Raw genomic sequence first — 14,265 nt, forward strand, 5'->3', positions numbered from 1 at the left:
TTCTTTCTATTTCCCATTTCCCACTATTTCTTACATCTAAAGTCTATCCTTCCAATCTCTTTATAAGACCCCTTTAGTAAAAAGAATGTCAGCAACAAGAGAGGGAGTTATAGTAGTGGGAAAACAGAGGGGGTTTTAGGAGAGGTTTCTTTAGGAGTGGATGTGGCAATAGAACTAAGAGAAACTGGAATTTGGGACTTGTGCGCCAGATCAGATTTCAATATATCATTACCAATTTGCCTCATGGAGAGTTTGTTGTTAGTCACAAACACAATGACTCCTGTGATCAGAGTAACAATTATAAACATTATGGCAAGAAAAAATAAAACATGAGGGTACGATGTGTTCCACCCTTTCTTTCCCCCAGCTGGAACTTTGTCAAGCAGCATTGGAGGTCGGTTGGGCTTCGCCATAGATTGAAAAAAACAAAGAAGTAAAACTATTATTATTTGCGGATAACATTTGTCTTAGAAAATCCTAAAATTTCAAACACTCATAAATAGCTACTAGAGCCGGGGATTTAGCTCAGTGGTTTCGCTGCCTGCTGTGCAAGCACAAGGACCCGAGTTCGATCCCCGGTACCAAAAAAAAAAAAAAAAAATAGCTCCTAGATATAAGTGAGTTTAGTAAATTGCAAGATTAATACAAGATACAAGATAAATACAAGATAAATAAGAAAAATTGATTTTATTTATATATTAACAAATCTTTGTAAATAGTCTAAGAACCATTAAGAACAGGATCAATAATATAGATAAATATAATAGCATGTTTGGAAGATCTGTGCGCTGAAAATTATAAATATTGCTGAAATTTAAAAGACCTAGATTGATAATGAATGTCTCATGGATTTGAGATGACAATAGATGTTAATTCTTCCCCAGATTGAAATATATTTAACATAATCCCAACAAAAATCCTGTCTTTTTTGAGGTGAGAAAAAAGATAAGTTGATTGTGTAATTTATACAGAAATTCAAAAACTTATACTAGCCAAAATCCATTTGAAAAAAACAAAGTTATAGGCAATGCAAATTCAAACTGTAATGTACTCTCTAGAGTAGCTAAAATAAAAAGTATTAGCAAATATGTAAAAGAACTAGAATTCTTATATTCTGCTTGTGAAAATTTAACTTGATAAAGCTAACTTTCAAAAAGTTTTCCTTATTTACTAAACTTGAACATATGCCTTCTTTATTGCCATTATAATGTTGCAAAATGAACCACTAATAATTACATCATTAATAACTGGCTTATAATAACAGCATTAATTCTCAGGCTCATCAATCTTCAGGAAATCTAGGGTTCTGTTAATCTAGGATGAGTTGGGCTGTAAATTGGCATCATGTCTACTCCACAAAGATTTGTTCTGGAGATGCAGGATGAAAGGGCAACAACTACATGAGACATGTTCTCCTCATGTGAATCACCTCAGGACAAGCCAAGTCAAACTACACAAGCACACTTAAGACTCTTGTGTAATGTCTGATATTCTTTCAACCAAAAGAATTTACTTAAACAGGCCCAATATCAGCAAAGAAGGAAAGCTTGGCCAATAGCGTGGGGGGTAATAAATACTGCAGAAACAAAAATCCAAAATATCATGTTTAGCATTCCAGGATTCCACTACTGGGTATACACCCAACAAAAGGATTGCACATATGCATGAAGAGACATGATAAGAAAGTTCAGTTTCGGCATTTATAATAATCAGGAAGTGGAAACAATCCAAATGTTCATCAATGGCAAAACAAATAAACCGTGCAACATCTACATATATAGCAATGACAATGAAAGAAAAGGAGCACCCGAAAAACATGAGATTCACAGTACAGTCAGAAAACTATTTATTTAGAGTTCAAATCACAAGCAAATAAATGTTAAAGTTTTAGGATGCATATTTAGGTGTCAAGCCTGTTTTTGAATGTAAGGAAGAGACTACCATGGATGTAAGAATAGTGATTAGGTTTGGTGGTAGGAATGGGTGATGTTTTTGTCCATTTCCGCTGCTACAACAGAATACCACAGACTGGACTGGGAAAATCAAAACCAATAAAAAAGTTTACTTGGCTTGTGGTTATGGAGCCTGGGAAGATCCAAGACCCAGAGGCTGCATCTGATGAGGGTCTTTATGCTGCTTTACAATCTGGTAGAGGGGCAGGCAAGCAAGCACCCAGAAACAATGTGAAAATCAGGCCAAACTGCATCCTTTTATCAGGAACACACTCTTGTGATAAGTAACTTGCCTCTGCAATAATGACATTAACCCATTTATCAGACCAGAGCCCTCATGACCTAGCCAACTTTTAAAGATCCCACCTCTTAATACTATTGCAATGGGAATTAGATTTCAACATGAGCTGCGGGTGGCAGCTGGTGGCTTCATGAATATTTGTTGTAAGATAAATCATGAAACTTTACAAACTGATTCCATGCACCTGTCATACAGCTCTATTTTATTCTCTACTATTACAGAAAAATTCTTCATGTCTTAACCAGACTTGATTTCAGTTTTTCTCTGGGCCTGTACATTTGTTTTTCCTTCTGCTTGGAAAGCTCTTCCTCCAGTTCTTTTAAGAATTCATTTGTTTCATGTGTGCACGTGTGCATGTGTATGTGCACGTGTTTGTAGTTCAGGCTGATCTTGATCCACCGTGTAGCCCAAACTGGCCTCAAACTCGTGGAGATCCTCCTGCATCAGCCTCCTGAACACTGGAATCACAGGCATACACCACAGGCTCTGGTTTGTTTTGTCTTTGGATTTTGACCTCCAATGTCCACTTTTCTTTAAGACTTTGTAGTTCTCCCCCGCTCTGCGCTGGCCTGCAGCCCCAAACCCCTTTCATTTCCAGATTAACAGTATCTATTATCTGAACATCTATTTTATTGTGATGGTGTTTGTTACTTGCCTCTAGGATAAATTCCATTATAGTCAAGGTTCTTGTCAAACGTGCTCAGAATGTGATATCAGTGACTAGTACTGCACCTCGACACGGGAAAAAAATGCAACTTCTGAATGTCTAAAATCTAATATTTCCAATGCAAGGCATGGTCCCTGTGGTGGCTTTCCTTAGTCTCTCACTGATGCTTATCTCAAGTAAGAATACACGTGAATTGTATTTATGGTCACTTTCGTGCTCTCCACATAAAGTTGTTTTAGCAGATACTAATGGAGCTAGCGTTTAGTAAATTAAAACAGCAGCGAAATTTCGGAAACGTTTCTTTTGGGTCAGACAAAACAAAGAAGGCGTCCTGGTACCTCGAGGGAGAAGGTACTGACAACAGGGAAAATCTAAAGGGGTACAAACTCCACTACGTATTATGACAAACCCCCACAGTCACCGCCTCTTTTTGTAAGGCATCTTCCGTTTCCGGCTGGGTGCCACTCCCGCGAGAAGCCGCAGGTTCAAGGCTCATCAGTCCACGGTGAGGTAGGCTGTGACCTTACGCCTGCGCAGAGAGAAAAAGTGAGCGCCGCGTGGACGTCAATGGTGACTCGCGCCTGCGCTGTGAGTTCTCTCCCTTGATTGGTTTCAGGCTCCTGGAGGACTCGGCAGTTCAGTTTTCACTTTCTCTCTTTTCTGCCCTTCCCTCTCACTCTTTTTCCTTTGGCCGCGAGGATTTACTTCCGGTTGCTAGCGCTAGGCGGCGAAAAAGTCGACACGTTCCTTCAGGCGGTCAGGCGTCTTGGGGCTGGTGGACGCCCGTGTGCCTCCGGTGAGACGGGACGCCGGGCCGGGCGAGACGTGGGGAGCGCGGCGTTCGCTGGGGAGGGGCTGCCGCGGAGAGGGCCCAAAACCGCGCTTCGCTCTGTGTGCACCTAATTGTCACCTGGTCGCCAGGTCGGGATTGAGGAGCAGGGAGCCTGGAAAAGCAAGGGAAGCAAACTGCACGGTGGTCTGAAGTCCTCAGTGACAGGTAAATCCCTTCCAGTGTTGGGGCGTCCTGTACGTGGACACGGCGAGGGAGCGAGCCGGTCCCAAAGCTGAGCGCACTGCGCAGCTCCTCGGCGCGTGGTGGCACCGGGTGCTTCGCCGCCCGGGCTGTTGCGTGGTCTTGAGTTCTTGCCACCTGTTAGCCTTGCTCGCCGAGAGTGGTGGAAGGGGAGGCGTGGCTCCCAGCCCTTTCTGTTTGGTTGCCCTTTGGAAAATCCTACGTTCTACGACCTGGGGCCAGTTTCGGTTTCGCCAGTATGTAAGTCTTAACCGTAGTGCAGATCTGTACAGGGCTTCGAAATTCGTCTTTACCTCTTTTGAGGCAGAAAACCTACAACAGTTTAAACGTTTCGTTTGCGTCACTTGTCGGAGTGCAGCTTCATCCTCCTCAAGGATATAAGTTCCCTCGCTAGATCTGGACTGGCTAGAAAATCATTTCCTAAGCCTGCTGCACACGTTTCTTTCTGCGGAGAACACGTCAGTATGTGACCTTTTGTAAAGTAAAATAAGTCTACCCGTAGGGTCACTTGGCAACAAACTGAGTAATGTAGGAGCAACATTACAGTAAGTTGGTCCGTGCAACCCAGCAGTTTGTCTGAAGACTGCACCAACCAGCTGGTAGAAACTGGCCGATGAACCTCAAAATATGAGGAAGATAGTTTGAAATTTCTTGTTTCTTAATCATTGCTTGTCAATTCGAAATCCATAAATTTAAAACGTTCTTTTCTTTTCTCCTTGTAAGGTAAAATTAGAATAAGGTTAATGAAAATGTTTCCTCAACTTAAGTGTTGTACAAGTACATTGTCTTGCTGCTTAATAATATGAGTAATTGGGGACGCACAGTATTCCGTTGAGGAAGCTTTAAAAGGGAAAGGGATGATTGTTTAGAAGTCAGTGTTAGTGAATCTGACGCTATTGGTAATCTGCCTAGAAGGTTTATAACAAAGCAAGTGTTCCTTTGTAAGAATACTCTTCTATTGGAAAGCTGCCTTGTAGAATGGATAACTATATAGTGTTTTCAGTACATCAATAACTAACTTAGGCCAGAAAAAAATGTGACTGAAGTGCCCAGTTGTTGTAATTATTAAGGAAGACAAAGCTTAAAATGTGTGTTCAGTGCATTTGCTTAAATATAACTAATTTTCTTTCAAAAGAGATCCATCGTAAGCATATCTGGCCCAAACATACTTGCTTAAATGAATTAAAATCCAATTAGCAATAATCGCACCTCAGATAAACCCCAATGGCTACGATACTGCCACTGAGCAAAGCTTAAATGAATTAAAATCCAAAAAGTGCCTAAAAACTTGCCTAATAATTGTTAAATATTGCATTTATTTTCTTTTATCTATTGGTGGATGTTTATTTTCAAGATTTCCTTATAACAATCTGCAGTGATTTTTTTCTATCATAAATATGCTTCAGGTGTTCATGACAGTATTTCTGTAGAATTGAGTCCTTATGAAAATGCTGGATAATGTGCTAAATTGCCCTCAAATGATTGTTCTCTTAAATTCACTCTCAAAAGGTGTGTTTTCAACTCGGTTTGTTAGTGCTGTATTTTCTAAATATCTCACCTAATAATTGAAAAAAATTAATTTTTATCTTTTTTGGCGAACAAGAAAGTCAAACATTTTTGCCAGGTTGAAGTATCCTTTATTTATGTTTTTAGCAGGTCTGAACACACATCTTTGACACACTTAGCTAATACTATGCAATTTTGGTTATTGTTGCTTTATAATATATTTTGGTACTTTCTTTTGAAAAAAGCTTTGGGGTTTTTTGGGTTTTTCTTCCAGGTGAAATTGAGAACCATCTTTTCAAGTTCTATAGAACATCTTGTTGGAATTTTGTGATTACATTGAATTTATAGATTAATTTGAGAAGAAGAGATATTCTTTTGAGTTTTTATTCCAGGAGAATAGATGTATCTTCCTGTATTTTTTAATTTTTTGTAAAATAAGGCAATATGTACTGTAAAAAATCCTATCTCTGTATCTTGCTTAGTAGAATACCATAGGTACCTTAGAAACGTTTTGTGTCTATTCCAAAAGGAAGACATTCTTTGCCCCATCACCATGGGCCATTATTAATTTTATGCTATTATTATTTTATTCTCTTACCTTCGTTTTAGTTTTATCACTTATATACATTTAATAATTGTATTATTTATTTTCATTTGTTTTGGCACTTCAAATAGAATTGTACTGTATATGCAGTGAGTTTTTTTATTAAACATTATGTTTCTGAGATTCACCCATGTTGAAGCATGTGCGTATGGTTCAGCAGCTCAGAAACTTTTTGGTCTCAAGACTTCTTTACATTTTTAAAAATTATTGAGGACCTCAAAGATCTTTCGTTTATATGGATTGTATCTGTTGATCAATATCACATTCGATGGTGGAACTGACCAATTTTAAATACACTGTGTATATAGACATTTATTTGTACATTTAAAAAACCCATTACATCTTAATGTAATTCACATTTTTAATGTAATTATCCACTGCAAAATATTAGTGACAAGAGTGACATTGTTTTACTGTTTTACAAGTACCATTATTGTCTCTTTTAATCACCAAAGTTCTTCTTTGGCTTTCAGTCTCTTGCAGTGTATTGTTTTGGCTGAAAGATAGGAGGAAAAATCGGGCCTCACGTAGAACTAAGTGGTTGGAAAAAGGAATATTTTAATAACCTTTACTGGTATTATTTTTTTATATTCATCACTTTTTATACTAACAGTTTCTTAAACGTTAGCTGCAGTGTAGGATTTGAAACCAGGTGAGTGAACTTTGCATTTTCTGTCTTGGCCTTTGAACTGCTCTTTCGCCCTTTTATCGCTCTTTTGTAAAATATTGGTTCACTTAATTATGTAGACCTTCTAAATGATGACACACATTCCATTATATAATATTAAAAAAAATCACATATATTGGCTTTATCCCCTCTTTGGGAACCCCTGCTATATAGTCTGTTCATTTGCATTGAAATATAACCTATTGTAAAAAGTACATTCTGTATTTGATTATTTGCTGCTGTAAACACTCTTGTACATAGCTCCGAGTGCATATATGCAGTACTTTCACTCTGGCAGATTAATAGTGGAATTGCTGGATCCATTGGAAGACTAGTAGATGCTGACATTTCCAAAATGGTAGTTCTGATTAATTGTTCAGCAACAGTGAATAAAACCTCCCTATTCTCTCCACATATAGTATTGCCCAACTTTTAAAATTTTGCCAACAGGTTGAAAGTAAAGTAATATATTGTGGTAATAAACTGCATTTCTCTGCCTACTAAGACAAGTTGAGTATCTTTTCATGTAGTTGACTCTTTCCTTTTTGTATTAGGTTTAGTCATATATGTCTTACTTTTTTTTTTTTGGTACTGGGGATTGAACTCAGAACCTTGGCGCTTGTGAGATTTCTTATTTGGGTGCTTGTTTTGCCTTACTAATTTGTAGGAATTTTTTAGTGTACATTATATACAAGTTGATAAATTTTTCCTATTGCCAAAAATAATTAAAATCATTAAACAAAAGTATATATTGAAAACATAGTTTTTATTATGTGACTGTACATGTTTTTTAACTATAGAAAATGGATTATTGAGTTGCTTCTAGTCTGTTGTTCTATGAATTTGACTAGTCTTGTATTTTTCAAGAAAAAAACCAGTATTTTTATCATTACTGGTTTATTCAAGTGTTTCTTCCATTTAGACCAAAATAGGTACAATATATTTTTATAACTTTCAAATATATTGGTGTAAATTGTCTTGGATACTTTTTTTTTTCTGGAGATAGGGTCTCGCTCTGTAATTCAGGCTGGCCTCAAACTTGTGGGGACCCTCCTGCCTCAGCCTCCGAGTGCTAGGATTACAGTTGTGTACCACCATGCCAGGCATTTCTTGGATACTTTATAATTTGGAAATATTTTCCCTGTATTTGTGCTTATATTATCTTTGTTCAAACTATTCTTTTTTTTTCTAGATTATATTTGGTACAAGATTACCTATTTCTTACTAGTCTTTTCAAAAAAACAGCTTTTGCCTTTATTGGTTAACCTGATTGCATTTGTTTTTAAATTGGTTTCTTTTTAAAATTATTGCTTTTATCATAAGAAATGTGTCTGGGGTGTACTTTCTGGTTTCCTTTAACAAGAGTTAATAATATTTAATTGGAAAACTAAATCCCTTGCTAATTGTGTATTTTTCTATTGACATTGTGAAATAAAACCAGTTTAGAACCTTTGGTGTACACCTGCTCCCTCATTAGGAGAAGGAATATTTAAGAGCCCCAACTCCTAAGGCCTAGTTTGTTCAGTTGAGGCACGTACTTCACTCCTATGGAAATCTCCCATTTATCTGTTCTCAGGACCATTTGAGGTGGGTTGTATTTAGAATGGAGCCAATAAAAAATTATCTTTGTTCCATCATCATAGTAAAGAGAGTCCGAAGGTGAGTCTTAAAATGTAATTGCTACTGAGAACAATTTATTCTTAGAATTTTCTAATAAGAGGGACAAAACCATTTAACAATATATATATATATATTTGCTTTCTTTGGCAGCACATATATAACAATATATATATATTTTTAAATATTGTAATGAGTTTGATGCAACCATTTTGCTAAAAGTTGATAGTTTAATGCTAAAGAAAATTCATAAACCCAGTTTGATGAGTCAGAACAAAGGTTTGACATGATTCCAGTAAAAATCTTTAATATAGAAAGTGTAGAATAAATAATGTAATAATAAAAATAATAAAATCTTGATATAAAGAATATGTTCTCAGGAATTTGTTGGCCTTTTTACACAGCATATTAAGAAAAAAATGATGAGCATAACAGTATAAGCATAAGTGTGAAAATCAGAAACTTTTTACAGTAGATTAGATTTTGCAAATGTAAGCAACTTGCAGTTACATGAAAAAGTCATAGTATATCGGTATAATTCATTTTACTCAATAGAGCTAATCTCCAAAATATGTTTTTTTAAAAAGGCAGTTTTTCTATTGGATAAACTAATATACCCTAAGTGAATTTGCTATTTTAAATGGCACATAATTAATTGATGAAATTCTTTATAAATTTGAATAATTGGTTTTATGAGTTCAAATTATCCTGTGTATGTTATATATAGTACAATAATGGTGATTCATATTACCTATTAATTAGGTTTTCATCTAGGAAATGCATGTAAATATCTTAGGCTGTTTAGTTGAAACAATATAGTGTTATTGAGTCAGAAATAAAAAATGCACTTGGATCGTGGTCAAGTAATTCATCTCCCATCCCCATTGATTTTATTTTTGTTGAGTTTTATTAGGCTTTCATTGTTTAGTGGGGTGGAAGAGCACCCAGCCCTATTTCAGGTGCCGTTACCAGCATGTCTTGAAGGTATCTGAAGTATTCAAAGCCATACTGAAGGCCTTTATTTTTTATAAATTCAAAATAAAATGAAATGGTAGCTAGCAAGGCTACATAAATGACATTACGACAGTGATTTTTGAGGCCAGTATAGTGAAAAGAGCATGGACATCATATTCAGTGTGGGATTTGCAGTCCGACATCCTTAGAGTACTGGCTGCCTACAGGCAGGATGTTTAAGAAATTAGATCTTGGCCCAGATGGTGGTGCATGCCTATAATCCCAGCACTCTGATTGGCTGACACTACAAGATTGTAAGTTGGAGCCCAGCCTGGATAACTTAAAGACTTAGCAAGAGCCTTTCTGGGGAGGGGAGTTTCTTGGAGTAATCCTTGTAAAATAACACTAAAACCATTCACCTAGCAAGGTTAGTGGGACATCCCAGAAACCCACACCGGGGGGCCTAGAGCTTACAGTCCTGCCTACAGCTCTGATGACTGCATTCACTCTGTCTCTTGACGCTAGGCTCTCTGGAGTCCCTCCTACCCCCATCCAACATGTGGGGTCTGCCAGGTCTCCCAGGCTTTGGCTCTGCAGGATGTGCGAAGCAGAGGTAGTACCCTGGTCGCCCTCATTGACTAAATGTGTTGACTTTGCCAGAGCCCTCCTCAGTGACCTTCCCTCCTAGGTTCACCTCTGGTTCCCTTTTGGGCTTGCCCCTGGCTTGCTGGCCTCTGCCAACCAGAAGGGGCCTAAGCAGGAGCTGGCTGGGCAGAGGCACAACCCTCTTCTGCACAGTTCTTCCTGATACTGCTGAAGAATGCCCAGATACCCTTTGAGATGGGCCTACTTGGCTCACTCGTGAAGGTGGCTTATCCTAGGCCACTGGGTGCAAAGGAGACCAGGGAAAATGGACCAATTCTGTGTGGTATCTTACCTTCAGGTGGGGGTGTAGAGAATGTTTTGGAAAGGTCAGATCAAGTTCCCTGCCCCTGAGACCAAGTGGTGACAGGACACCAGGCGATAATAGATAGATATCTGTGTACTACTTGAAGGTTTATGTGAATGCCTTCACTTCAGATCCTCATTAGCTATTGATAGTAAACCCTTTGCAGAAAGGGTATTTGTGTTTAAAATAGTTCAGATCATTTTCAATGATTCTGTTATATGGACTTTGTACTTCAAATAATAGCAGTGAATACCTTAGTTTTTAATTTCTTTTGTGCATAATATTGACTTCAGAAAATATTTAAACTTTTGTACATGGGAGAACTTTTTAAAATTTCTGTGAGTTTGTACATTCTCATTCAGCAGTATTTTTAGTTTTATGGGTCTCTTTATTGTTTAACTATTCTGTATTTGCCCTGACTTGCCCTTGCAAAGATTTTACTCTCTGCACCCCTACCTGAAAGTTAAGAAACTACTTACCTTCTCTACTTTTTCCATTTACAAAAAATTATAACTTGCTACTTAGAGCAGTAGGATATCTTTTTTAAAAATGAGATTGACTTTATTTTCCCCAGATTATATGTATATTTACTTAAATTTTTAGGTAATACATAAAGCTGTGAAAAATAAAGCAAAAATTACCTATCCTTGGCCAACCCAGAGATGACTTTGTATTTTATTATCTACTGTGGTGCTAAGAGATCTGCTGGACACTGAGGGACTTTGGTGAACAAAACACAGTATCTACCTTGACAGACATTACATTCTAGTGGGGAAGATGGGCCTCCCCCTAAAAGAAAAGTAAATTGTAATGAGTGCTTTAAAGAAAATAACTTTAGGTGGGGTGATGAGAGAGTTTATCTGAGGGAATAACTTCCAAGTTTCACTAAGGGAAGTGAGAGCTAAGCCATGAGAAAGGGAGAAAGAAAAAAAATAATAATAAAGAAAGGGGGGAGAAAGAGCATTTCAGTCAGAAATAACAGCGCACACAAAGACCTTAAGATCAATGTAGTGGAACTTAGTAGTTCAGAGAATTCTGAGACAAGATGAGGTATAAGAAGTAAATAGGAGAGCCGGGGATTTAGCTCAGTGGTTCTGCCACCTTCCTCATAAGCGCAAGGTCCCGAGTTCAATCCCCCGTACAAAAAACAAAAACGTATATTAAAAAAAAAAATAAAAAAGAAACAGGAACCAAGTTACCATATTCTTGTCTTTGTGAGGGAGCACATATTATGTTCTGAGGCCTGTGAGAGGCAAAGTAGAGAAATGATTTGATCTGGGAAACTGATTAAATGTTAATTGAATACTAATTAATATTAATTGAATCTTTACTGTGTACCAGGCACTGTTCTGAGCAGTGAGGATACAGTATTGAAAAGGACAATGCCTCTGTATTCATGAAGCTAATAATCTAGTGGTTGAAAGATGGTTAAACAAGAAAAATGTCAGATACTGATAAATGTTATGCAAAAGATGACCATTACTGAAATTGTGGTGTATGTTCTTTAAGGCTTGTTGTATATACTCAGTGCTTCTCTTTTGTAATGTTTTTCTTTCCACTGATCATCTTTTTTAAAAATAATTTTATTGGTATACTTTTTATATACATAATGATCACATTTGTTATAGGGAATTTGTACCTATACATAATATATCTTAATTTTTTTCTAAATATCTTAAGATAGGACATTGTCTTAGTTACTCATCTCTCATTGCTGAAACAAAATACCCAAAACTCAAAGTTAAAGGAGGAAAGGTTTATTTAACTCAGTTTGTAGAGGTTTCAGTCCATAATTGGCTGGCTCCAAGGAAGGGTGGCATTGCAGAGGAGAAACAGTTCATGGTGGGCAGAAGGTAACAAAGCAACAAGGGATGACCACAGCTCTTTCTATCCCTTATATCTTATCCAGGCTACTTAGGGCAGGTAGCATTCACACTTTTAATCCTAATGCCTTTGATCCTACCATTACCATGAATCAATTCCAGTGTCACATACTCTAGATCCAGCCACTTCTAAAAAAGCCCCACTTATGACCATATGAGGCTTTGGGGGGACATCTGAACACAAGTCATAACTGACATTTTTCTATATTATTAAATAAGTAGCTTTTTTTTGGGGTACCGGGGATCGAACTTGGGACCTTGCGCTTGCGAGGCAGGCGGCGGAACCACTGAGCTAAATCCCTAGCCCCTGTTATTAAATAAGTAGCTTTCTTTGGGGGCATCTTTGTGTTTCAGAGTAAGTATGATAAAAACAACATGCACAAATAAGAAACACTGTGTAGCAACAAAATTTGCATGTTATATCTGCTGGAAAAAAGTTGGTTAGTAACATCCTTTTGACAGTCTGACTTGTGCCTCATTCCATACTGTAACACTCCTTTATGATTTGTTTCTTTGACATATTGATGTGGTTAGTAAAATTTATACATTTACTGTTTACTGACCCATTCCTAGTATTCCTAGAATGATTCCTAACTGATCTCTGTTATCATTTTAATGCCTTGATGTGTTATCTTTGCCATTAGATATATTTAGAATTTTAATATCAATACTTATAAGAGGTAGGTCTAAACATTCCTTTTTATGTTTTCTTTGTCAAGGTTTGATATTGGCAATTGATTGTATGAATTGCGAAGCTTCATCTTTTTTCTTAGTTTTGGAACAGATTAAGTAGCATAAATATTCTTTCATTCAGTTACCAGATAATACATATTTATTAAACACCCTCTTTTTGCCAGTATTGAGCCAAATTCCAAGTTATCAGTGGTAAACAAAACAGATATAATTCATGCTGCCATGGAGTTTGATTTATTAAGGAAAAAAATTAAGTGATTATAAATAATGGTAAGTACTCTGAAAGAAAAGGGCAAGGTACTTTGAGAAAATATTGAAGATCTGTAGATTATATTGTTTGAATAAATGGGTTGTTGAATACATGTGCAATAAAAGTTAATCAATTTTTTAAAAAATCTAATATGGATTGAGGATTTGGTATGTAATTAGGACTGTAGTAAATATGTAAGCAAAGTAAAGTATTCATAATTGTATAAATTAAAATATATAAAACAATAGCAAAAGAATAATTACCTTGTGTGTGTGTGTGTGTGTGTGTGTGTATGTGTGTGTGTTTGTGTGTGTTTTCATGTGGTAAGGACAAGCCCAGGGCTTTTCACATGCTAAGGACATGTTTTATCACCTACTCAGCCCCAGTGGTATTTATGTGTGTGTATGTGGTGCTGGGGATTGAACCTAGGGCTTTGTGCTTGCTAGACAAGTATTCTACTGAGCTACAACCCCAGCCCTTGGGGAGTACATTTTTTAATTGAGGAAATTAAGGCCTAGATTAAGTAAATACTAGGGCTGTGGGTGTAGCTCAGCGACACCATGCCTGCCTGGCAATCTCAACGTCCTGAGTTCAGTTCCTAGGACCAGAAAAAAAAAATTAATACTTCCAATTTAACATTTCCAATTGTACATCCCCTTGAAAGTCCTTCTAGGATTATAGAAGAACAATTATATAAATCTACAAAGATCAAGAGGAAGAGTGAGAAAATAGGTGAAATCATTATTTGAGAAGCTAGAAAAGAGATGGGCAAGTAACAAATGATTTGTGGATAGATTTGACAATGGCAAAAGCTGAAAAGAGGTAGACCAGCAAGAAGTAAGCTGATTCTTACCACAGATGCTATACTTTTTTGTCCATTGATCTATATGCATTATCTTTACATTAATACTACTTTATTTTGACTACTTTGTAGTACTTGAAATAATGTAGGTAGGGTCATCGTTATTCTTTTTCAGAATTGTTTTGACTGTTCTGAATCCTTTGATTTCTTGTATAAGTTTTAGAATCAGGTCATCAGTTTCTACAAACTGGGATTGTGTTGAATCTTGTATAAGTTTTAGAATCAGGTCATCAGTTTCTACAAACTGGGATTGTGTTGAATCTGGCTTAATGTTGTATCTTAATATACTTCAGCAAAATTCTAAAAAGCTAGGCAATAGTATTTAAA

General features: G+C 36.7%; 1 protein-coding gene and 1 pseudogene across 15 annotated transcripts in view; one reads left to right on the forward strand and one right to left on the reverse strand.

The window, feature by feature from the left end:
* The first annotated feature begins 3,516 nt into the window (after positions 1-3,516).
* The window catches only part of Tasor2 (transcription activation suppressor family member 2), a 101,469-nt gene continuing 90,720 nt past the window's right edge, over positions 3,517-14,265 (forward strand). For 11 of the 15 annotated variants that reach the window (XR_015439134.1, XR_002398223.2, XM_013075801.3 and 8 more), the window contains exon 1: positions 3,517-3,917. The gene's annotated coding sequence lies outside the window, so the exon portion shown is untranslated. The remainder of the gene's footprint in view (positions 3,918-14,265) is intronic. The other 4 variants (XM_004854519.4, XM_021266310.2, XM_021266311.2 and 1 more) reach the window with 2 other exon arrangements.
* LOC147826340 (U4 spliceosomal RNA) lies at positions 5,078-5,207 on the reverse strand (annotated as a pseudogene).

This window comes from Heterocephalus glaber, unplaced genomic scaffold (genome assembly GCF_053883595.1).
Source record: "Heterocephalus glaber isolate CG9 unplaced genomic scaffold, H.glaber_assembly_v1.0 deba00001472, whole genome shotgun sequence".
Classification (NCBI taxonomy): domain Eukaryota; kingdom Metazoa; phylum Chordata; class Mammalia; order Rodentia; family Bathyergidae; genus Heterocephalus; species Heterocephalus glaber.